Raw genomic sequence first — 25,621 nt, forward strand, 5'->3', positions numbered from 1 at the left:
ATCTCTCTATAGAACTTTGTTTTACTAGTTTGATTTTTTTGGCTTGCTGCCCCTAAGCTACAAAGAAGAACAGAACGTGTTGTAGCTGCTCAATTTGCTTTAGTTATTACCATTTGAGAGAATTTGATTATTCTGATTTCCTTCTCTTCGCTTCTTGATTTTAGTACTATAGTAACACTTCAGTATTGCTTATTGATTTTATGATGGCCAGGACTTTCTAATTAATTTCCTGCTACCCCCCATGCAGTGGACATACAGTCATAAGCTACAAATTGCAAACCTGCAAACATTTTAATTTCACTTTTGCCAAGTTAATAGTAAACTTTGCATGCTGCCAATGCTTACAAGTTGCTTACTGTTTTTAAGATCAGTGTGTGTGATAATTGTAAATGGTTTGTTGTCAAATATGTAACGAACAAATAATGTCATCTATTTATATGGAAACAAGTAAGACAGATAAGTATAGGATGGGCCAATCCCATGGAAATAGTCTAATGGAAAGGAGGGTGAGAAAAGTCTGCTTCTGTTCATTTAGCCACCATACTAGAAAGTCAGCATTTTCTGAGCTACTGCACAGTGGCATCAGAGGGCATGTACAATCATTATGTAAGTGCCCCCTCCAAGACTGATACTTGAAAAGTCTCCCCTGAGAAACCAAGTTTGTCTTACAAGAATAAATACTTATAAGCTCTTCTACTCCTCCATGTTCAGGAGGAGACGAGCAGCAGCTTCCTCTGTGCTTTCTCCAGACTGGGGTTCTCTGGTCTGAGAAAGGTAAGAGAGCGTTTACTACAGTTTGACTCCTCCCAGTCATAGAGGAGTTGAGCTGCTGCTGCCCCCAAGCCTTTCCATGACTGGGGATACCCTGCTCTGGGGAAGTCATGGGGTGGGGGGTGCACAGGGTGTACAGTGTGAATTAAAAACAGGCAGGAATAAGGCATAATGCCACATTTATTGAAACATAAAGCATGCAACATAAAAAGAATAAAGAACAGTAAGTTTATTTGCTTCACTCATTCCCATGCATGTTCATTCATTCATACAAAAGAAACAAGCACACACACACACATAGCTAGACAGTCCTGCAAAGATTAAGGTGTTATCAAGTTCTAAAGTTGCTCAGGTCTGTCTAGTGGCCAGCCAGACTGACCATGAGTGATGGAGTCAGGTCTTGTTGGATGTGCCCAAAACTGCTTCTTGCAGGTGGAAAAGACCCAAAGTGTTGCCTTTGTGTTCATTCTTCACAATCTTAGCTATCCATACAAGCCTATGGATTCCACTGAGTCAGACACAAAGGTCATCCTCCTTGAACTGTTGGCAGGCTGGGATTGGTAGGACATGATCTTCTGGCTTTGTGGTCTGCAATCTGCAGGGGGGGTTGTTGCTTGCAGTCTTCAGCAGTCAGGGTGAAGCATGATCTAGGATTTGCTAATCCTTAACTACTGACTTGACATTGCTGCAGCCTTTAACTGTTAAACCATAAAAGGCTATTTTTACCTGGTGCAAGAGGACTGTCTTCCTTCATGTTCTCACATACATACATCATTCACTCTTTTGTTACCTCTTTCCACATATGCCAGACCTTGCATAAGCATTTTCCTTATACTAAATTTAGGTTCTAAAATCATGAGACCAATTGGTCAAATATATCTAAAATCATGAGACCAGTATGTCCAATATATTTATGCTAAGCAATAAGAAATTAAAAATAGATGGTTAATTCCAGAACACTAATAATGACTGATCAAATTATTATAAAAAGTAAAATATAACAAGATTAACTTTATGTTAATGGTATATTTCATTATATGAAAAAGAAAAATAACAATATAAGCAATCAAAGCAATTACAGTTGCTGCAAAACTACAAAGGGGTATTGCCCCACTGCTCCACTGCCCTCCCATAGACTGGGAAGGAAGTGCAGGACCAGCTGCCTGCTGTTCCTTGTCCCTTCCCCAAACCAAGCTGTCCCTGGGCTAGGGAACGTGAGGTGGGGTAGTGAGGGGTATTGCCCTGCTGCTTCACTCCCCTCCAGATCCAATCTCTAGGAGAGGAGTGGTGGGGAAAGACTCCTGCATGTTCACCAGATTAGGGTTTTCCCAGTCTGGTGATGCAGGGGAGTTTCTCCTTGCTACTTCACCTACCCCCATGAACAGGAGGAGTGGAGCAGACACTGCTCCCCAGGCCTTTCCCTGATTGGGGTTACCCTGGTCTAGGGAAGATGTGGAGGCCAGAAAGAGGGGGCAGCTGCAGGCTGAACTGCTTCCTCTCTCAAAAAGGATTCTAGCAATGGAAGTTTCTGAGAAATTTCCACTGCTAGAAATGAACATCGTCTGTTCATACCCTGAAATTCAGTTCTCATTTACACTTAGAACAGGATTCTTACACAGCAGCTGTATAGTAGGAGCTGGCAAATGTTGATTTATGTGTTTCTATTGTAGCCTGGCCTTTGTGTTCCCAGCCCAAACCATTATTTTATTTGACATCATGGTTTTGCTGTGCTGGGTGTAGTACAAGCATACAAACAGACATGGTTGTGTGCAGGTACATGGGAAACTTCATGAGCCATAGAGAAGATACTCTGACTAGGCAAAACAAATAAAGGATGTCAGAAAGCAAGTATCATTATCCCCATTACACAGATGGGAAGAGAGAGAACAGTTTGCTGAATGCTATTCAGGCAGCCAGTAGCAGAGCTGGGAATTGAATCCAGATCTCCCTGAGTCCCTGTCTAATTAAATGTTAAGCACAAGGCAGTCTGTCTGTATTTTTATTTTACATATTCTGACCAGCAGATATTTATCAGCATACAAGAATTTTTTTTCTGTTGAGGCAACACCCTGAGTATACATGTAGAATGTTTTCCTTTATTTGCATAGCATTTAAAATTATGCAAATAATCTATCAAACCAAGTTGACAGATGCAAGAAGCTGGATTTTTGTTGTAAGTTTGCAAAATGATGATGTGTTGGGATTTGGAGAGCAAAAGAAAATAAAGATGAGGAAAAAATGAAGAGAGAGCACTCATAGTATCTTTCAGCACATTATCTTTCTTGAACAGCATGTGTAATCAGGGAAAATCAGAGGGTACGTGCAAGAGAACTTGAGCTTGCAAATTAACATTTAGGTTAAAATGTTTTTCTCTATTTTTAAAGGACTATGAAGAGTATAGTTGTAAATGGCAAATCAAATATTTATACACACATGCATGCATGTAAGCCCATTATATGCTTGGCTGTAACACCAAGACTCCACCCACATTTAGCTATAGTCCTACAACTGGAGTTACAGAGACAGACCCCTGCGTCTGTCATTCACAGCCCTACTGATGTACACTGATGCTGTGTGGGCCTAGGACTCCATTGCCAGATTAGGCCCTTGAATTAAAAGGGCAAACCTGCCAGCTTGCCTCTCTTGTTTGCCTGGTTGTGATGCAGATAAGGTTTTAAAAGCATAAGGAGAGTGTACTTTCACCTATCTAAACAAGGTGCCCCACTCTCAGAGTGGGTTATGAAGATTGATGCATGCTGTCAGTAAATGTATCAGGCCTGAGTAGATAGGACAACTCGGGTGAATAAAAAATGCAGGAAGAGTTGAGTAAAGGTTGCAGGATCTACCCATTGTTGCTATTTCAGAGAGAATCAGAATTGTAAGCTATACATTTTAAAAGCAAACAGTCTGACTATTAAAATGAGAATTGAAATACAAGGGCTGCTCAAGAGTTGCAAAAGCAGCAAATCATTTTTTTCCAAAACAGTGCAAAGTAGTATTGGAAAAAAATTCAGAGTTGCTAAAAATAATTAGGGACTGGAGGAAGAGAAGCAGGCAGGAGAAAAAAGTGCAGGCTCCATTAAGCTATAGAAATTTTCCTTGAACACGTAGCAGTACATTTCCAAAGCAGCATATGGGGGTTTATTCTGGTGGCTCTAATTTTAACATGAATGGGAGTCACATGGCATACTCCCTTGCATGCTGCTTTGAAAGTATACCCCCAAATGGGGTTTAGGAAGATTGAAATCTCTTTAGAACAGGTTGTTTTTTGTTTTCCGGGTTTTTTAAACCAATTCTGAAATGTTTATAAATGACAGCATGAATAGAATTAAAGCCATCCTACACAAAACACAGTGCTAATGTAACAGGTGGAAAATGTTTGACCAGGCTCTTTCAATATGCTGGTGTTTCAGTAACTGGAAGCTGAAGCTGGTAGCATTTAACTTGTATGCTATTTCATCTTATGCTACTGTCTCTGCATTCAGCTTGAGTTTTTAGGGAGCCTGTTTCCCAATCTTAAATGAGTTAATGATGCCTGTATACTTTTGTAAAGGGCTTTGATACTTAGTAATGTATGGCTAGGGAAAGATTCAAAAAGTCTGAGCCTGAAATGGTTAAATCTTTGCAGGTTAGACTAACTTGGCTAGGCTGAACCAGTTTGTAACTGTACAGACATCCCCTCTGGCCTGAAGAAATGCCAGCACATGCCTGCAGTGGCTCAGGTTAGAAGCTGGTGGGGGGGAGCGGCGCTAGAGCAGCCCTCCTTTTCCTTCCACAGTGCTGAGCTGATGGCAGGCATGGCCAGGCCCCAGCAGGGCATTCTGAGGGAAGAGTCCACCCCCACCACCAGGAGAGAGCCAGCAGGGAGTTGATAACAGAGCATGTAGTTACACAGCAGGGAGTTACACAGAGAGTTGATAGCATTTATCAGCCCATCCAGAAAACAAAAGCCTCTCCATTAGTTCAAGCTCTTCTTAAACAACTTTTTCCAAGGAAGGAACAGAGGGACATTACCAGCTACCTGTTGATTAGCTCCAAAAAGCCCTAAGCTAGCACTGTCCCGTCTCCCACAGCACGGACTGTAGCCAGCATGTGGTATGCTAGCTAATACTGGGAGGTGTCTATGTAAGGCAGAGGGGAATGGGAATCCCTGCTTGAGTGGGGAGTGGTGATGGGGAGAGGGAGCAGGGGGAAGTCAGGCAGACCCGGCTGTACCTGCAGTCTCTGCCAGAGCTCCAGCCTGGGAGCAGAGGAGTAGAGCCAGCCCTGCTGGGTTTGAGCAGAGAGCAGAGCCCCACCTAGGGTTGCAAAGCATCTGGGATGCTGGGGGCTCTGATTTAACTTAAACTAGGCAGGGTCTGGAACAGACATTGCATAAACCGGTTTGACCCAAATCAGTTAAGTCTAATACTACATTCAACCAGGTTTTTCTCAAACTGGTTTCAGCTATTTTCAGACTGGCTTATGTACATTGCACATCTGTTCTGTTACAGGTTTAAACCAGTTTCTGATCACTTAAACCAGTTTATGTGTAATGTCTGTCCCTAGTCCATATATTCAGAACTGTATGCCAGGGCAATTTCACGGTCATCATATCAATGTATCCTGGTTACTTTCTGTAGTCTGCCCCACCCACGTTCACAAAGCTCTTCTTGGGGAAAAAGAATATTTGTGTTCTATCTGCCTCACCTTGACATCCTTCCTTTCTTTAGTTCTGGTAAGTCTATAGGTGACTATAGCAAGGGGAAAGGCTGCAAAGCAGCTGCCAGGTTACCCATATTTCCTGCTTCTCTGAAGTTCAACTGAAGGTTTCAGTTGACTGGACCTGGGTCCTTGTTACAGTGTTATGTTCCAGTACATCAATGTAGCTTTGTGCACTGGTTATATTAAATTGAATGTTTGCTGTGTGATGAGAATGAAAGGGTGGTCTTTCAAACATTTTGCATTACTGTAGATATAGATCTTAAACAGTTGTAGTTATAAGACCTCCAGAGTATTCTGACTGATGATTTTAAAAGCTGGGTCATTTCAGATGTCCTAAAGGAAAATTCCTAGGTCATCATATGAAGAACTAAGATTTTCCAGGTACATTTGGACTGTGCGGTCTCTCTATACTGATCTGGATTTACTATGTGAGTGCTTGAACTTACTGTTTTAAAATATCAGCTGAGTGCAGCCTTTAGTACCCAGGAGTGTTGCTTTTGTTATTCTGGTCTCAGAGGACTTGATATAGTGCTTAGATCAAATGTTTTGGTTAACAAAACCTGATTTTATAATCTCAATGGCTAGGGACAGAAATTACACATAAAGTGATTGGAAACTGGTTCAAATCTGTAACATAACAGAAGTTCAGTTCACATAAACTGTTTTCAAAATGGCCAAAGCAAGTTTAAGATAAACCTGTATCAGTGTAGTATCAGACTTAACTGATTTAGGTTAAATTGGTTTATTGAACTTCTGAACCAGATCCCTTCCAGATTCAAATTAGGTCACAGTCCCCCAGTATTTCAGGATGCTTTGCATGTCCCTCAACGCTCCCCCCCTCCCCCCCACAGGGTGGGCTGGCTAGCCTTGGCTATGGCTGTCTGCTCCAGCTGAGCAGAGAGGTGTGCTCTTGTTCTGGCTTCTGGTCTTAGCTCCTACAGGCATGTGGCTGCATTTCCAGAATCAAAAATGAATGTCTGTTCGCTTGCTGATTGGTTCAATTTATGCAGCTTAGCCTAACCTGCAAAGGTTGAATTGATTCAGCTTCAGGCTTCTTGATTGTCTGTATTTAGTAAAGAGCTTTTTTTTCTTTTTAAGCATTCACTCATATACAATAAGAAAGGCAGGAAAGTTAGCAACGGCAAAAAACCCACAAAGCAGAGAGTAAAATCTTCGTAGAAAATTAATGCTATTAAATTAGATTCCTGTAAGTGCTCTTTTAATTTTTGATGTCTGCATCTGCAATCAAGAATGGCAAAGAACTGAAAGCAGAGTAATTTTAATGGACTACTTGCTGCTTTGCCAACTGAACCATTGACATCTAAATTAAAATAAAAAATCTTTCTGGGGAAACTCTTATCAGCAAATGGTCACATGGCACATACAACTGACACGCAGCACCCAGGAATACAGCATACATCTAAGCAGCATAATTCTTTACACTTCAAAGGAGAAGCATTTTGATTGAAGAGGAGTGAATGTATGAGGTAGGGTTTGCCTCTGAGATGGCAGACCTGGTGGTGCTGCTGCAGTGTTGATGGCATCTTTAGCATGGGGATGATTGAGACAGAAGAAAAATGCACTCAGAAGATCAATTAGAGGAAGACTCATTATCTGGAAGGAAGTTCTGAGCAGACGCGACAGCCTTGACAAAATGAGCCAGAACGCAGATAGAGTTGGGACTGGTGTGTGGGATGAATGTGAAATAGGTTTGTTGCAGAGCAGTTTCAAGGCATGCTTTCCAACAGTGAGTCCTTCCTACTAGTCTTGAAAGAAACAGTACCAATAGTTGAAATGTTGATTTAGAGCACAATAACTATAAAAAAAAATATAACAGTGCATAAAGCTGGTTTTATAGTTAGTCTGTGCAGTCAACAGTTGTATTTCCAAAGCACAGTGGAAAGGAGGGAAGTTTGCTTATTCTTCAGTACCTTTGAGGAAACGCAGCTTTTCTCTTTCAATGAAGAATGTGGGATTTCTTTTTTCTTCTTAATTTACAAATTTTGCATGGGCTTCCACACAGACTGCCCCATGATTTCCTCTAGGTCTTTGGGTTGGTTGTTTTTTCTTTTATTATTATACACTTGTAATTCTGTGAAATCAACAAGATCAATTGCTTTTTTCTTTTTTTCTTTTTTTTTTTTTTTTGATTTCATATTATCTCGTTGGTTGAGGACATGCCCTTTACCCCTCATATTTCTTTGTTTTCAAAGCAGACTGTCTCTTTCTCCTTAGTCCTTGGCTAGGGACAGAAGTTCAACATAAACTGGTTTAAGTGATCAGAAACTGGTTTAAATCTGTAACAGAACAGAAGCTCGGTGCACATAAACCAATTTCACAATGGCTGAAACTGGTTTCAGATGAACCTGGCTGAATGTAGTACCAGATTTAACTGATTTGGTTTATGAAACCAGTTTATGAAACTTCTGTCCCAGACCCCTTCCTGGTTCAAGTTTAATCACAGTCTCCCAGCATACTTTACAGTCCTGGGCTGTGCTGTGCTGTGCTGTGTGTTCCAGAGAACAGTACTTGCCCCACCCCCTTGCTTCCTAGCTGGAGCAGTGAGGGATGATGGACAAGGGGGTGGGGGGGAAAGCCCAGGTGGGGATGCAACCCAGTCTTCATGGGGGAGAACTTTCCCTCCCCCCAGGCAAACCCTGGCTGGGGTATGGGGCCAGGGAGCAGGGTTAAACACCCCTTTCCTGGCTCAAACTTGAGGAAGTGATGAGCAACCCTACAGAATTCTGCTGCTGTAATTCTAGACTACAAATCCCAAAGAGCTCAGGGCAGCAGGAAGAGGAACTGAACATGCAGCCAGAGATCTGTACTCTAGTGCCCCCCTGGCTTCTGGCCTGAACCACACTGCAGGCATGTGGCTGCAGTTCCTGAATCAAAGGTAAATGTGTGTTCACTTCTGTTTCAATTTAATCTGTGCATCTTAGACTAACCTGCAAAAACTGAATTGATTCAGCCTCGGGCTTTTTGACTTTCTGTATCTAGCCCTTAACTTTCCCTAGACCAGAGATAGCTAGGACATGGCCCAGAGAGCTGTATCATCTGGCTCGCAGTGCTGCTAGTCACATGCAGCATTCTCTGGCCTCTTCCCCACACACTGTATGTGGTACATGGAACTTGTCTGGGATGGGCTGCTCATAGCACTGGGCTGATTTGAGGTATGCAGGCATATGGTGCCTGTGCTGGACCAGCCTTGCGTGCTGGATCTGTGGCCAGTCTGGATAGGGCCCATAGACCAGACTTGCTTACTGAATCTCATGCACAGGACTGGTCTGGTGCAGACACCACATACTGCATGTACTGTACATCAGTGCATGCTTCATACAGTACATGGGGCTGGAGTCAGTAGTGCATGCTACAAGCAGCACGTGCCTGCCCAGCCTAGTCCTGCAGGCTGGATCCAGCATGTGGGACCAGTCTGTGGGCCTGATACAGCCCCTCCCCTAGACCATCTCTTACCTAGACCAGCTGTTCTGGTTGCAAGTTCCCGTTTTAAAAACAGAACACTTTAAGCCATATAAGAAAAAAGGAAGTGCACAGAGGAGTAGACATGGATAGTTGCATGTAAATAGGCATGTATGTGCTATGCTCATGGACATTTATTTACACATGCGTAAATATTACTATGCTGGGGTTGTTTGAAAGGTACGTTGCTATTACTTATTAGCAAGTTAATCATTGCTCTTTATGATTTTAATTCAGTACAAACCTTTTCCTCTGTAGTACAAATTTAATAAAGAACCTAAGTTTTAGTTGGTGAGTTGTATTATTTGACATTCAGCTTGTTAAGCATTAATTGTATTTGTAAGGCAGAGGTTGCAGTGAGAGCGGGAGCTTTATTCATACAGTAGTTTCATAACTTTTAGAAAAATACTGTTATAATCATTCACAAATCAGTGAGGAAAAGTTCTAGGTTCTGTTTCCAGCTCTCCCTGTAACTCTAGACTTGAGTAATCCCTTTAATCTTTCTGTGCCTCAGTTTATCCTTTCAGGTAAATGAGATTAGTGATATCTACCTACCTTTTCAAAAGCAGTGTCAGGTTTCCTTAATTTCTAAGTCTTCCGGTGAAAGGGACAATGGAGGGGCAAAGCAGTGGTGTTAATGAAACATGCACAATCACTCTCGCATCATTTCTCCAAAGGTTGCTGAACAGTTGATTGTTGCTTTTAAACATGGAAGAACCTAAACTGTTGACAGAAAAACAAATAAACAATTTATCAGAACCTTCCTTTTTTCAGCATTCATAATAGAAATATACGTGAGATTTTGAGACGTCAGAGGGCATGCATTGATGTCGTGGCTGTTCTGAAGGTTGTGCTAGGTTAATACTTTAAGCCTCTGCCTTCAGGGCTGTAAAAATTCTCGCACTAGGAACCTTTACCCTCTTCCCCCCCAGAAAAAATGAAAGACTTCTGATCAAATAGATGTAATGTTCTTATATAGTAGATGTGCTGACACCTGGACTGCTGCAGTCTATTGGGTGAATAACCTACTGTTTAAATGGTTCCTAAGTACATATTTATGAAATTAACATATTAAAATATCCATAAATGATTATTTTCTCAGATTAGCTTCAGAGTTAACTCAGATACTTCTGTGAACATTTTTTGTTTTTCTCATCGTGGATAAAGCATAATAAGTAAATAGCATCCTTTTGCTGTTTTACATGACTGAGGTAACATCAGCCTCATCCTCAAGATGAGCATAACATAATGCTCAATGGAATAGATGGTACTGCTTACAGTGTTTACCCATATCAAACTTAACACTTAGCAAGAAGGCATGTGTATGTGAGAGGGAGGGTGAGTAGAAAGTGAATATATAGCTTATTTTCTTGCAGTGCAACAGCATCAGTTCAGCATTAGCATCTTGTGTACTCATAACTTTTTATCTTGCCAACATTTAAAGGGAGTTCTTAAACTATTTATAGTCCATGTAAATTTTGTCCTCATCATTAACTCAGCAGCCTGGACAAAGGGAGCATTAGGGGGCAGCGGATGCCAGGTGCAGCATACAACATTGGTAATTACTGAGGTGCCAGGGGACCAAAAGTCCTCTGTATTGGCCAGTAGTGTTCTGAACACAGTGAGTGAGTGAGGTCAAGGGATTTTTTTTTACCTGATTAACAGTCTTTCTAAATATGGTAGTGAATATTTTGGTGATGACCAAATTTACATAATAGGTTTAATCCAGAAGCCCAAGTACAGGAAATGATTATTTGGAAGCTTGGCTTGCAGCACAAATAGGGAATGTTTCAGGTCCTGTAATGCTGCAAAGAACATTTCCATTGGCCTTGTAATATTCTGTTTAGAATATAACCTAGTGACAGAAGAATGGATGATGGAAGTAGAGAGAAGTATTTAAATGTGTTTAGTCTGAAATCAGTATTTAGTCTGACATCAGTCAGAATGCAGGGTAGATATGCACCTTCATAGGCTAGCTAAATAAGAGAGAGAGAGAGAGAGTACAAGCTTTTATAAATCTAAAGGCACAGACAGAAGAGCAGCTCCCCATTGTAATGCATGGTGCTAAACAGGAAGTGCCATGAGTTACAACAGTCCCCCAGACCCAACAGAAGTTTAGTGTTGGGTCCTGAGGGTTGGGGAATCCAGCAGCTGCTGATCCACATACTTGGATTGATTTTTCATTCATCTGTGGTTCTGGAATGGACTGCTATTGTATATTATTGTGACGGCTGGGTTGTGATTCCCCTTTCTCAGGTAGTTCTAATCCTGTAGGTAGATGTCACTATCCTCTTGGGACCGCTTCAGTATCAAAGCAGCTCTCTTTCGCCCAGTCCCCGACCTTGTTCTCGCCCACCACAACTTGATGTTCTACAGTGTCAAGGTCGGTTCGTGGTACACTCCGTGGCTCAGGTCCCTTGGCGGTCACATCCCGGGGCTCTGCCACCCCTGCACCCCGGCCTCATGCCACCTCTAGTGCGTTCTTCTTCTGTGGGTCCGATTTCTCGGTGGTGGGGTAATATTCCCTCTCCGCCTGGCCTGTCCCTGTCAGAGTGCTCACCAACCAGCTTGACCCACGTTCCCCCTTTCCTTCTCCCTGTTTGACCCTATACGAGGTCGCAGCACAGGTTTGGACTCACCTAAAGCACCCTCGACCCTATTTCTATGAAGATGCCCCCTCAGCTATCCCAGCTAAGGCATCCGCCATCTGGAAAACAAAACCATAAACAAACTTAAAGACCAGCTCCTCGGCCCCTCTACAGGCTGAGGATCCTATCTGGACCTCCCCAGTCCTCCTGGGCTGTCCCTGGCCCCTAATCTCCCTAGTGCCCCTACAGTTTTCCTGGCATGGTGGCTCGGCGGCAATCCCCGCCCCGGCTACACCCTCTCAGGGCTCTCCTGGGTCTTCTCCCCCTTTGTGTGACAGAGTCTCTGCACCACTGCCCCGGCACTCCACCTGTGGGTCACGCTGTCTTCAGGTTCATATCCCGTTGGGCCCTCCGTGGCCATGCTTCCTGCTCCTCTTCTGTCAGGAGCAGCCTCCAGCCACACTGTCTGCCTCTGCTCCTTCGGCACCCCGCTGTTGGCCGCTGCCTCAGCTTTTCTCCCTGGTAGAGCCGGTAGCTGCCCCTCCCTGGGGCTCCCCACCCCTCTCGCCGGCGGAGCTGTTAATTGCTCTGTCCTGGGGCTATCCACCTCTTCCGTGGCCACAGCTGCCGCTTTTACCTTCCCCAGCTGGCGTCCTTCCGTGACGTCACCAGCTGGACACACCTGTATAAACAAGCGGCTGACGCACCGCGCGGGTCCTCTCAGCGGCGTCGCATGTTCCTCCTCGGGTTCTGCAGGTAAGCCCAGTTTACTAGTTGTCTCCCCAGAACAATTATATATCACCATTTTGTGTATTTGAAATGGCTAGACTTAAATGAACTATAGAAATGCCAACCTAAGTCAAAGTTGTTTTACAAATAAACATTTGATATGTCATTTGCTCAGGTTAGGCACCCTCTTCATTAAGCCACACCCAATATTTAGTGCCAAAATCCACTGAACTTACAATTCAAACAATGTGAAATGGAATATCCATCATTTAAGGATGTAAATTTCTTTCTCCTCCCACCCCCATACACAACCCCCTTTTTTTTTCTTTGTCAATACTTTGCTTCATTCTGTTATGTAGTGTATTTATTTCTTTTAATCTGTTCATTATCTACTCCTGTTACTCCAAAATCTACCCTTAAAAGATGTTGTAGGTTTCTAGGCAGTGAAGTCGTACATTAATCAGGGCATGTGCTCTCAATAGAGGTAAAAAGTTGAAGAGTATACTTGTTTCTTATAGTATTGACCAAAAACAACCTAGTCTTTCCATTCTTCTTATTAATAATAATATGACTATTAATTTTATAATTCCTTTTTTCATCCCAGGATATGTGTATTTCAGATGATGACAAGTCATGAAAGACCCTTTCTAGATGAACAAGTATTATTTTTCCAATGTATAGGTGAAGAGATGGAGATATAGGAATGAAATGACGTGGCCTAGATGATTCAACAAGTCAGCATTGGGGATGCAAATACTCTTCCAAATTTTCTCATAATCAAATATATTAGAGATGAGAAATGCCTAATAGGTGTTTATGCCCATTCCCTAGCCAATACAGGATTGTTTGTTATGGTCTGCTTACTTATAGGATCTCAGTTGTCAGAAAAGATGAAAAAACACTGAAGTTTCAGAACCACTAGGCAGACCAGGTTCATATTTGTCTAAAGTCTAAACAATGTCAGCTTCTGAGAAGGTCAGAGATCAACATTAATTTGCATAAAATTAAATGAGTACTCTTCAATATGAAGCGTTCTTTGGAGGGTATAAGTCCCTGCATCTGAAGGGAAGGCTGCACTGATTAAGAAGTGCCACATAGTGGGCATGTCTATATGAGCTATGTAGTCATTTGAATAAACTCTGTAGCTTATTGCTTTGGAGTTTATTGCTCCTGAATGCTGTGTCTGCACATGTCTCCAGGAGCGTAGCGCATTGCGCCAGGTTTGACCAGCCCTGACTGGCAGGGGCCTGGGGGATCAGCCTGCCAGCCCAGGGTTGCTCCCTCCAGTTCAAGGGGCTGGTTGGGGCACAAGGGTGCTGCAACATGGGGCTAACTGGATGCAGCCCTCACACTGAAGCATCCTTGTGCCCCAGCCAGCCAGGGCAGCATTTACACATGCACTGCTGCAGAGTTTTTTACCCCACAGCAGGATAGTACTTGTATTTACAAGTGATGGCTGCAGTATGGATCCAATATGCACATGTAGGTGCACAATGTTTACTACACAGCTAATTAATCAACTGTGCAGTAAACATCTTGTGTAGATGCACCCAGTGAAAATAGTAAGCTTTCAGCAATAAAGTAAACTGGAGAAGGGAGGAGCTGGCCCAGTAATACAGGAACAAACTGGCACACACACTGAGTTCTAAATACTATACTTTCCAGGGTGGAAGCCTTGAATCAGTGGATACTGGGTGCAGTCATTTGTCTCCCAGTAGAAAGGTACAGGGTGATCCAAAGATGGTAGTGCAACCTTTCCATTCAGTGCTAGGATATTAAAGGCTCTGTATCTTTGCAGTTCCCATGGACTTTACCGGAGCTATGGTTACAGATCACCTCTGAAGGTCAGGTCTAATCTTTGCAAAGCTGTATTTGTGATTGTGCTTTAGACAGTTTATATGACCAAATACATTGGCCAACTCAGATGCACACATTGTGGCTTGTAATAGGGCTGACCAAAAAATCAAGGTGAATGTATTATGCCAAACACACATAATAATTAGAGCTATACAAAATTGGTGAATGCAAAATCTTTGTGCAAGCAAAATTTACAGTTTTGAGGCCCATGTTCCTTCTCTTCCTACTTTTTTGTTATATTTCATATATTCTATGCTAAAACCTTAAGTTTTAGTACAAAACTAATGTTTGTGTGAAAGGAAATTCTAAGGATTTCACCCAAAATCAGAGCACTTTTGGTATAAAAAATTGTCCATTTACAAGTGAGAAATGGAGGTTTTCTTCATGGATTTGGAAGAAGCATCAGGAAATCAAGCACAATACAAAAGTGTCAAGCTTGAATGCCATTGCTATGTGTGTAAATGTTTCTCATATTCTTAGTAATTAAATCCCCTGCTCAAGAAGGGGTAGAAAGGTAAGAACTGGTTTTCTTCTAGACTGAATATTTTAGATGATATCTCCTTGCATATAGATTGTTGGATGAGTGAAACATTCACCCAAAATTTGCAGGTCTATCTACTGTCCCTTTGAGAAGAAAGAGCTTTTTTCACCACAAAGGGGAGAGAGAGAGGCATAGTCAGAAGAGTTAGCAGGTTCTGTGACTACTGAGAAGCCTGTGTAGATCCGAGCTCATCCCAGTAGGTGAATATCATCTTGTGTGACTACCTAAGCTTCTACATTAAGACACCAATAGGGGTTGTATTCCATTGATTGCACCCTCTGCTCCAATGATAACCTGCTGTCATAGGGTGGGGAGACGGATATGAGAATTACTGCTGGATCAACAAATTGTAAATTGTTTTTCCTTGAAAGCCCAGTGTCTTGCGGGAGTATTCCATACAGAGCCATTGCTATCTAATTCTACTCCATCCCATTTAAAAGACGTGTTTCCTTTCCCCAGCATCTATTTATTACGTGTATTCAGTATAATACATTCACCTTGGGGTTTTGGATAGCGTAGGGCATAATGCATTCATGAATCTCTCTTATATTGCATCCATTACTGCACTATTGGAGCATATCACAATTTTTTATGTACTTATATCACAGTTTTTATGTACTTATCCTTGCAACACCTATGTGAGGAAAGAAAGTGCTATTATCCCCATTTTCCAAGTAAAGAAATGCTAAAACTCAGGGAGACAGTGTGAACTTGCCAAAGGTCACAGCAAGAGACTGTCAGAGAAGGGACTAAGTGTAAGTCTTCTGAGTCCTACACTGATTTCCCTAATCAGTAGCACTCTTTGTTCTCATCATAAAATAAGTGGGAATATTTTTGGAGGGGAGAGACCAAAGAACATCAAAACAGCCCAAAGAAAGGTACACCACATACATTAAACAATCTGATCATCATCATGTTTGCTTCCAATGGCGGTTTGTTAGACAAGCTGAGAGCTAATTAATGGTTTTGTACTCTGCATATCATACCATGGTACTGGCAAAGAGAACAATTTATTTGATTAGGAAATTCTCCAATTTAATATTGCCTTAAACACTAAATTACTGTGTAGAGGCTCACTAAGAAGGTGGCAGAAGATTCTTCTTTTGTCTAATTGTGTTTATTTGATATTACTGTGCACTTGTTTATTTCTGTTCTGCACATCCATCTGCAACTCTAGGGGCGAACAAAGCTTTAAATTCATACTGTCCATAAAACAGCAAAAAAAAAAAAAAGAATTGAACTACTGACACTTGTGAATAACAAGATATGCCCCTTCATCCAGTTCCCTTTGCCCTCAAACTACTCTGTTCCCAAATGCCTGGGGAAGAAAAGATGAGGTTTTCAGCAAATCCTGACAGCAAGCAAATTTGGGCTATAAATTAGCAAATTAACTACTTTCCTCAATTTAATGGATTTAAAAACTAAAAGACCAAACATAAATTACTAAGATGGCAGGAGAAGGATGATAAAGAGAGTTGCCATCAAGAAAATGACAGGATATCGTACCTTATGTGTCTAGTAAAACAGATGCTGGAAAAATATTGAGATGTGAAATTCAGAGTGATACATTTTGTACAGAATTGTGAAGTAATTCTGACTTCTTTTGTGACCTTAGGCAAACCACTCATCTTTTCCGTGACTCAGTTACTAAGTCTGCAAAATGGCAATATTGGATATATGCTGTCTATACACCCATGTCTATACATTGACTAAGATATATAGATGTGGAACCAGGGGGTGGCAGAAACTCAGCAGTGCTCTAGTGTATATTGAATACAGTGAATACATTTGAGGAGCAGGTCACTAGAAGTAATACACTCACACCTACAACCATGACTGAAATAAGTGGTTATTTGAGAAAGTTGGTCAGTATTAATAAATATCCCAAGGTCATGTTGTGGATCCTTTTTTATCCTTGTGACTTTCCCAGTAATATATTTTGTGGCTCCCGCAGAATAGCTGGAAAGCTAAATCTAACACTTTTATAGCCTGTGGAGTTGATTTGTGCCAGAATGCATACAAATGAACAGGACCAATTATCAGTGTATACATATCTAAGCTGAATATACTTACCAGGGGTTGACTATCGGTGTACCCATGTGCATATATACATGCCAGCACGTCACATGCTTATACATGTGCATGCAAAGAGAAAGCAAACCTGCACGTGTGTGTATCTGTATACGAGTGTGTATTTCCACAGTGTGCGTGTGTGGGGAAGGCAAACTCACAATCAAATAAGTAGTGAGAGTGGAGGAAAAAGATGCGATTGCAGTTGATTATGAGTCTGGCAGCAGATGTTCTACACAAATCCAGCTCGCTGCATCCAGTCTGTTTCCATGGTGATGGAATCAGTAATTGTTGAGCTCCAGCTTTCTCCCCTCCTCTTCTCCCAACAAGGTAGAAGCTGGAGATGAATCTGAACTCCCTTAAGACAATTGCCAGGCCCCTTAAAATAAAAAAGGGGGGTGGGGGAGAGGACAATGGGGAGACCCAGAGACAGGGAACTATTATTTTCCCCATTATGATACTAAAAGTGAGGCATTCTTCCTAGAAAATATGGTCTCCAAAGATGCTAAATAAATGAGCAGGAGTTTCCCTGAAATGGAGGCTCACTGTGATTGGCTGCTGTTCCCTATGTTCTTGCCAATCGGAGCACAATTGGGCTTCAGCACTCTAAACATAAGCAAAGCTACATGCTTATTCTTTTGGACTTGAACTGTACACCAGGCAAAGGTGAGCTAAGGGGGGGGGGTCTCCTTTCACATGGCTAAACTGAAAACGGATCTCATTAAAGAGCTTCATCGGAGACCATCTGCCATTCACACACATTGTTCCTTCCACAGAAAGCATTAAGTCATTTTCTTGCTGTAGTATAGGAGGCGATTTGTCATCCGGAACTATGGAGCTACAGGATCTCTGTAAGTAAATCTCTGTGTATACTTATCGTGGTATTTTCAAGATGAGAACAGATCAATAAAGTATGCATCTGCCAAGAATGATGAAGGCAAATTAGCTATAACTGCAAATAGCAGCAAGGTTTTTTTCTTTCGCATCTAGCTAGGTAGGTTTTTATTAATGGATCTAGAAACAGTACTTATGAGATGCTTGTTTTGCCTTGAGTTGTCTTTTATCCAAATTAAGATTAGTACATGGAAGGGCTCTGCATTTTCCTAGGCTATTCAAATTGTTTCTGTGTTTATTTAAAAAGAAAAGTAAATGTTTCAACCCAATTCACATGTAACAAAACTGTAGGCACAGGATTCTGAGCTGCCCATATGTGGTCACCAGTGCTTTTATTGTTGACAGGCACATTACTACAATGGGCTGTAAAACAGACACTCAGCTAGAAAAGCATTAATTGCTGATCATCCGCTGTTGTTCCCAACACGGAGAACTGTTGCTTTCTTGCCATTCAGTTATTTTTAAAAATACATTTCCCATGTTGGAGGGGCTCTTTTAAAAGCTATAATACAGAAGCCCTTTGTGTCTACACTGAACAGGTGAGTGTAGTGCAAGCTCAAAGAGTTTCTTTTCCTACCCCCCAAGGTAGGGGCGTAAGTTGGAACTTGATTCTCCTACCTGGTGTAACTCTCTGGTTTAGATGCTCTCTGGTTTAGATAACGTAAAGCATAAACCATACTTTGAGAGGCACTAAGGCAAATCTTTCCCTCCTTTGAGGTTTGATTCATGAATTTGGCCCAATGTTCTTTGCATTTGGTTGGGTATTTGCCATCAGATTGAGAGCACTGCTACACAGAGCTCATGAATGAATCTTTCAGGTTGACCCTCTCAAAGTGTGTAGTTCATTTTTTCCAGTTGAAGCAGTTCATAGGAAAAACGATGGAAACAAGAGGAATTGGGAAAAGTTTTATATTTTTGCTATGTGGCTTTATCTGGCCATGCACTTTGGGGGATATAATAACCAGACTGCAAATACAAGGTGAAGTTGAGGAAGAGCCCAATTTGGGTATAGTGTGTCCATATGAGAAACTAAGCACAAAACTTCCTATCCCAGCATTGGGATCTGCTGGGAGTCTGCCTGAAAATTTCATCCCAAGACTCTCCTTTTTAAATGTTGCTAAACCAATTGGTTTTGCTCTCTAGATATTTCCTTGCATGTTGTGGCAGGCAGAGGCACTGTGCAACTTACTCCTTCAGCTAAAAAAATAGAATCCAACAATGTTGATGCTGAGAAAGGAATTGCATGCATTAAGAGCTCTCTGATTAAGATGACATAATTATATTTATACAGTCAAAGAGTCTGTTAATGAGAGGTGTTGTTGGCTCTTGGAATTATTTGTTGCATCGCCAATTCAGGAAGACTGCTGGTTAAGTATGAATGATTGTTTTTTGTGACCACTCTCTAAATTTACCAGTAATGCTTGGGGCACCTTTTGCTGACATAATGGTCCCTGATATCCTAAGACAAATGACTAAAAGCTAAATCACTTCCTAATCTGTTCAAAGAGAGGGATATTCTGTTGACAACCGTTGGCTATTATTGGGAAATATTAAGCTGCTGTAAGTGATGAAAATTAAATCCTTGAAATGAGGCAGTAATTTATCTGATATGCTACCAAGCAGTATATTCCCTTTTACTTATTGGTGTTCACATTGCTAGAAAAAAGAACTATAGCAAATAGCAGTCCAAGCAGAGACACCTACCACTCAGACTGAGAGGGGGACTCCCCAGGTCAGGGCTAATACATATTAGTGGGACACTTGGGGCATGCTTACACTTCCATTGCCTGGGGCATCTCTCTCCTGTGGAGAGACAGCTCCAGCCTCCAGGGTTATTATTTTGTGCCCCTTCCACAGGCATCAAAATGAACTTCTAATTTAATGCGAGAAATTAATTTTGTAGAATGATGGCTTTAAACCTTTTGCTGTGTCTGCTGACTGATTGTACTTGGATTGAGAGAGAAATAGATCTGTAGGGTTAATGTAATACTAAGACATGATTTTAATTCTTACTAATGCTCTAGGGATATAGTTCAAATGAATGTAAATCTGTCAGATTCAGTCTCCTTCATTAGCCAAATACTGTTTGACTGGTGGAATGCCTATTTCTCCTATAACCTTGTTTGGAGGATTTGTTTACTTGTCTATCCCATGCATTAGCAGATAAAAGGAGAGGGAAAGGGGTGAGAAAGGGAGTGCTTTTTAATTGCTAAGCCATGGGTAGTGCATCATATCTATCCATTTTATGGCTTTAATCTGAAGTGCTGTCCAAATCAGAAAAAAATTGGTAATACAATTAAATTCACGTTTGAATTAGATTTTTGGCCTAATGATGTATGAAACAATTTTTTGAGATCAGAACAGGTAAGGTGGATGGTCTCTTAGACTATAAAGAAACAACTGCAGAATCACTGACCATAAGGATTCTACCAGCAGAACAAGGAGACTTCAGTGAGATTTGTGACATATTAGCAACAATCAGGACATGCAGTAGCTGAAAAAGGCAGTGATAATGTAGCTTTAATTGTCTGCATGCATTTGGAAGATACTTGCTTCAATGAGCTCTTTTATTCTTTTTGAGGGAGGGGATCAGATCCCTAGCTTGATTAAAATTTGCACAACTCCAGTGACTTTAGTAGAATGATACCACCTTCCTCCAGGTATGAATTTCACCCTTGTTCTTCTGCTTACATTTCTCTGGGGAGACAGAGGTCCTTACAAGGAGGATCGATAATTTAATTCCACCCCCATCCCGTAACACCTTAACCCAAATAGAATAGACATTGTACGGCTGATTTCTCTTAGCCGTTGACTTGAGTTAGTTTGCTGTAAGCTATGTGCCATCTACCTTGTGACACATTTCTCTATGTTTCTGGGACACTTGCAGAGCATCGTTTATATAACTGTAAACTTTAGTGGGAGAGTACAGCAGAAGACTAAGAGGGATGCTTTCTTTACCAATGAAATGATGGTACAGATGGTTGTAGGTTTCAAATAGTACCAGGCTAGTCAGAGATTATTTATTTGGAACATTGCATTTTTCTTTGGAATTTACCCTTTTCCTACTTCAGTGTAAGCTCTGTTGTCAGTTGAGGTGATGCTAATACCAAGACTGTTATTTTCCCCCTAAATCCATATGTTCATTTTTTGTCCCATTTATCACACAGGTTGATGTAACTTGCATGTAGCTTTTCATAGTCAAATTCCAATTGCTGGGTCCTTAGAGTGGGTTTGCATATAGAGACTGGAGGAAATTAAAGATGTTAACTCTGTTTAAGGTTGCCATCAAATTAAACTGACTTCTTATTTTTGCTTATTTTTGTGGTGGGAATTTTTTTTAGGGAAAAGCTACTTTTGTCTAGTATTAGGACCTGGCTAAGGAAAAATTTGAAATCTAGACTATTAACAAATCATTCTCCCTTTCCACACAGACACACACCCACGACACTACCTCACGGAAATAAAATGAAAATGAAACACATAGAAAAAAAGTATGATTGAATTATGAAAAACCATTGGTTAGTTTGACATCCATTTTGTTCAGCATTTTGAAGTGTTAATCTGAAAATTCTGTGCATCACAGAAGTTTTCTGAACAATAGGAACTGTCAACTCCAGCAGATTTTACAGAGTTGCCATTGTTCCTCCATTGTTGTGAAGCTCTAAGTGGCATACAAAAAGATTTTTGGCAGTTGTTCAGGAATGGTCTACTAAAGAGGTGTCACATGTGGCCTGCCTCACATATGTTGTCATTTGCAAATAGAATGTAGTTAGCACAAAACCCTAGGTGCATGGCTATCCCTGTCTCATTGTTTTATTTTACAGCTTTCATCTAATTTATCCTCAAAAGCTCATTTTGGACTTTTCTTAGTTACAAAGGTGTGTGTGTGTGTGTCAGAATTCCAATATTTTCACCCACATTGGGTCTGATTTCCCTCTGAGATGTGTTTGACAGTGATGGGACTCCACTGATTTCAGTGGAACTGCCATTCATTTACAAGTATGAGAAGGAACTGATGTTCTTTGATGATTTTTTGAGGGCAGAAGACCACACACCTTTTTGTTACTGATCCATAATGACCTCCACCCATCATTACCACCTCATGGAACATCAAGTTGGCACCTGCTTTTTGATCATCCTAAAAAATACAGTCTGTGTTGTGGGGTAGCTTAAATACCCCATGCACTTGCACAACAAAGAAAAGCTATTTTCTATCAGCCTACTGTAATAATCCAGAAACACAAAAAAACAACTCATAGCCCCATTCAAAGAAAAATGTAAAAAAACAACAAAACAAAATAATTCTTGGACCTGACCATTTTTCATCCTGATCCTCCACTCTGTCTTGCCCTACCTTTCACCAACTCAAATTATTTTGCATCCTTTCATAGAGGGCCTACCCATTGCATTAGTAAATACTGTCAGGGCGCGAGAAGCAGCAAACCTAGTTTTATGCAAGGAAGTATGGTGCAGTAGTAAGCCATTAGCCAAGATTTAAGATACCTCAATTCAAGTCCTTGCTCTGGTGTCAGGGGCCATATAAGAATTTTATTTTATGGTGTTTATCTTTTTTGCAACACTTCCCAGTGAGCTATAATATGTATATATACCATCCAAAAATATTAAGTTATCCTCCAATATAAATAGGGACGTGACATGTCTAATGCCAGACGTATTTGGTATAAGTAACATGCAGGGTTTACAAGCTCTGCTGGGGAAGTCACAACACTTGCAAATTCTGAAGGAGAAATCCTTTCCCAAGCAGACTTTATCTGGCTAAATTAACCACTTAAACCTTCAGTGCATAAATGTTAATGCTTAGAAAAATATGCCAAAGTCCCCCTTTGAGGGTCATATATTGCCTTCACATAATCATAAACTTTGATTAGCTAGTGTTTGGACATGCAGGACTCTGCTGTAATGTTCTAATTCAATCTTGCACTGCAGTGAAAAGGAAAATCTTCATATTAATATTAGTTTACTGTCAAATTGATATATCAAATAATGTCCTCTTAACCTGAATTGGTGGACTGCATTTGTCAGTGCTATTGATGTAGTAAAGAAAGTGTTCATTATATGGCTGGGAACCATAGTCTAGTAGTCTTCATTTCTTTTTTCTGCTTCAATTTTCTATATATAAAGTAGAGCATCATTATGGTGAGATCAGCTTTTATACAGGTATGTGCTTCGAGATTCACACTCAAAGCATGTCAGATGCTACATAAAGGATTTTTTTAAGTTAGCTTTTCAAATATAGGTAACCTTCCATCCTGACCTATGTATTCACTTCCCGCTTGCATTTCAAAAAAGGTTGCTGCCCACATACAGTTACCTCTGATAAAAGCACAATTAAACACCATGTCTGCAGCATTGCCATTTTATTCTGACATCCAGAAGAATGAATGGTTAAAAGTGGAGAAGATGGTGAAAAGATTTGAATGAGTTCCCATTTATAAAAGGAAGGCACCCACGGTTCCTGGAAATTAATGGAACAGCTTCAAGATAAGCTACAGCTCTCTTACACAGAAGCGACAGAACATTTCTTTCTTTCTTTTCTTTTTAACCATAGCCTTACCATGGTAATTTTACAGTGTTGAAAAATAAACAGCAAAGCATTTCATATATCCTTCCAAATGTGATGATGGCAAAAGTATATTCTGGAAGGAGATAGGAGGCTAACTTTGGGCAGGGCCATCCATTTGTGAACCTAACCTACTGTAAGGGGCAGACTTATATTATACTGTTCTGAAGTCACCAAAAAAGCCATAATTTCCCTCCTGTTCTAGGAATGGTGACAATTCATATACCCTAAAGCACTGGAATAACCACTCGGGCTGTGCAAAACTTAGGTCCCTGATTTGATTCGGTAGAGATTCAGCCCAATTCGGTGGCCAAATGTCCAAACCCAAATCAAATCAGAGGACCCTTTAATCTCTCTAAATCAAATCAGAACCCTCCAAATCGATTCAGAGAGATTCAGAAAGATTCAGAGGTTTGAACATAGACACAGCTTTAAATGTTTTTTCTACATACTTCTGGGTATCAGGTGGCTCATGAATGCTGCAATGCTGGGGCGCCTGGAGTGTCTTACAGGAGTGGGGGGGGGGCTCCCCAGTGCACTCAGCAGCAGACCCAAAGGGGACCAGAAGCACTTCTGGTCCAGTTCTGGGTTCGCTGGGAAGCACACATGAGGGACCCCCTCTGTGCCCACCCAGCTTAGCGACTGGTGCCTCCTGGGTCTGTGGTGGGGACATGGCCAATCGCTGAGTGCTATTCTGGGTTCACTGCTGAGCATGTGGAGGGCCCCCCTGCACTCCTGTGGGATGTTCCATGCGCCCCAGCATCGCAGTGTTCACAAGCCAGGCTGGTACCTCAAGGTATGTAGAAAAAGCATTTAAAGCTGTGCCTGTGTCTGAATCGCTGATTCTCCAGATCAGCATCAAATCTTCAGATTTGGATTCAGCCAATTCGAATCAGGGACGGTGATCCAAATCAACAAATTGAATCACTGTCCCTGATTTGGGCTGAATTGGAATTGAATAGGGCCCACTTTGAACACCCTTAATAACCACCCCTCTTGGGAACATGTAGACTGACCCTAACTTTCTTCCTTTCTCAGTCATCTTCATGCCAGGAGAGATAGTGACTCTGCAGAATCAGTTTACACCTTGGTACAGGAGGTGGATGTTTGGCATAAGGGAGTAAAGTGTGAATGAGTTGCTTACTCATTTGCATCAGCATGCCTGATAAGAAACAGTATAGCCCTTTGATTTCAACCATTAAGGGGGAGGCAATGTGTACTATAGATGCTTTTCCAGTGGAATATATTTGGAATAGTATTGCCATATTAGGGACAAATCTTATATGCTAACCAAATCAGAGATGCATAGCATAAGCTTTCATAAGTAGAGGGCTTACTTTAACAGATTCTGTGACCTCACAGCACCTAATGAAGCTGCTTACAAAAGCTTATGCTGTGCATCTCTGATTTAGTCAGTCTGTAAGGTGCAAATCTAGCCTGCCTGATGCCTGACCTCAGACTAACACAGCTAAATACTTATTGCAGTATTAGTCAGCCAGGAAAAACTTGTCTGCCAAGCATACAGTTTGAATAAGCCCATTAGGACTTTGGGGCACTCTGTTACTATATGCTCAGCAACAGCAAAGCCACTTGATGACCCTGACCTTAGCTTAAGTAGTAGAAATATAGCTGCTGTGGTTCTAGTGCCAGCTCTTCATCCAGCAGGAGGGAAGGAAGCAAGGACTTACCTACCGACACTCTTTATGCCCCGATTCATGCCCTACCTCTGTGTAGGAAAACTGAAACTGTATTCCTGAAACACTCTATATCTGAGGAGAGGGGATCAGGATTTGCCTGTCTGCCTGTCTAGTTTTGGGCTTTCATGTCTGGTGAAACTCTCAGGCTTACATGTGAAATATGTGCCCTCCACATGTATATGTTGTGCCCCTAAAACCCTACACATTAGCACCACTGGTGCTCTTGTACACAAAGTGAGCAGGCACATGCAAATGCAGTTTGCACCAGAGGTATTTATGGTTGTCTGTGGCTGTAATTAGAAGCTATGTAACACTGTTGGACTCTCTCCAATTTGTCCACATCCTTTCTGTAGTAGAGGCCCCAAAACTAAACACAATACTCCAGATGTGGCCTCGTCAGTGCAGAATAGAGTGGAATAATTATTTCCCTTGATCTGCTGGCAGTGCTCCTACTAATGTAGCCCAGTATGCCATTAGCCTTCTTGGCAACAAGGGCACACTGTTGGCTTATATTCAGCTTATTGTCCCCTGTAGCCCCCACATCCTTTTCTGCAGAGCTTCTGCCCAGCCAGTCAACTCCCAGGCTGCTGCGGTGCATGGGATCGCTCTGTCTTAAGTGCAGCACTTTGCACTTGTCCTTGTTGAACCTCATGAGTTTCCTTTTGGCACAATACTCCAATTTGTCTAGGCCACTCTGAATCCTAGTCCT

General features: G+C 41.5%; 1 protein-coding gene across 4 annotated transcripts in view; it reads left to right on the forward strand.

Moving 5' to 3' along the window:
• ELMO1 (engulfment and cell motility 1) overlaps positions 1–25,621 on the forward strand; it is a 450,632-nt gene that overhangs the window by 315,082 nt on the left and 109,929 nt on the right. The window contains exon 1 of one of the 4 annotated variants that reach the window (XM_090050155.1): positions 17,436–17,591. The exons of the other annotated variants lie outside the window; for them this stretch is intronic. The gene's annotated coding sequence lies outside the window, so the exon portion shown is untranslated. Of the gene's footprint in view, positions 1–17,435; positions 17,592–25,621 lie in introns of those variants that run through there. 4 annotated transcript variants of the gene reach the window in all.

The sequence above is a fragment of the Crocodylus siamensis genome, chromosome 5 (genome assembly GCF_052110815.1).
Source record: "Crocodylus siamensis isolate JL-2025a chromosome 5, ASM5211081v1, whole genome shotgun sequence".
Classification (NCBI taxonomy): Eukaryota; Metazoa; Chordata; order Crocodylia; family Crocodylidae; genus Crocodylus; species Crocodylus siamensis.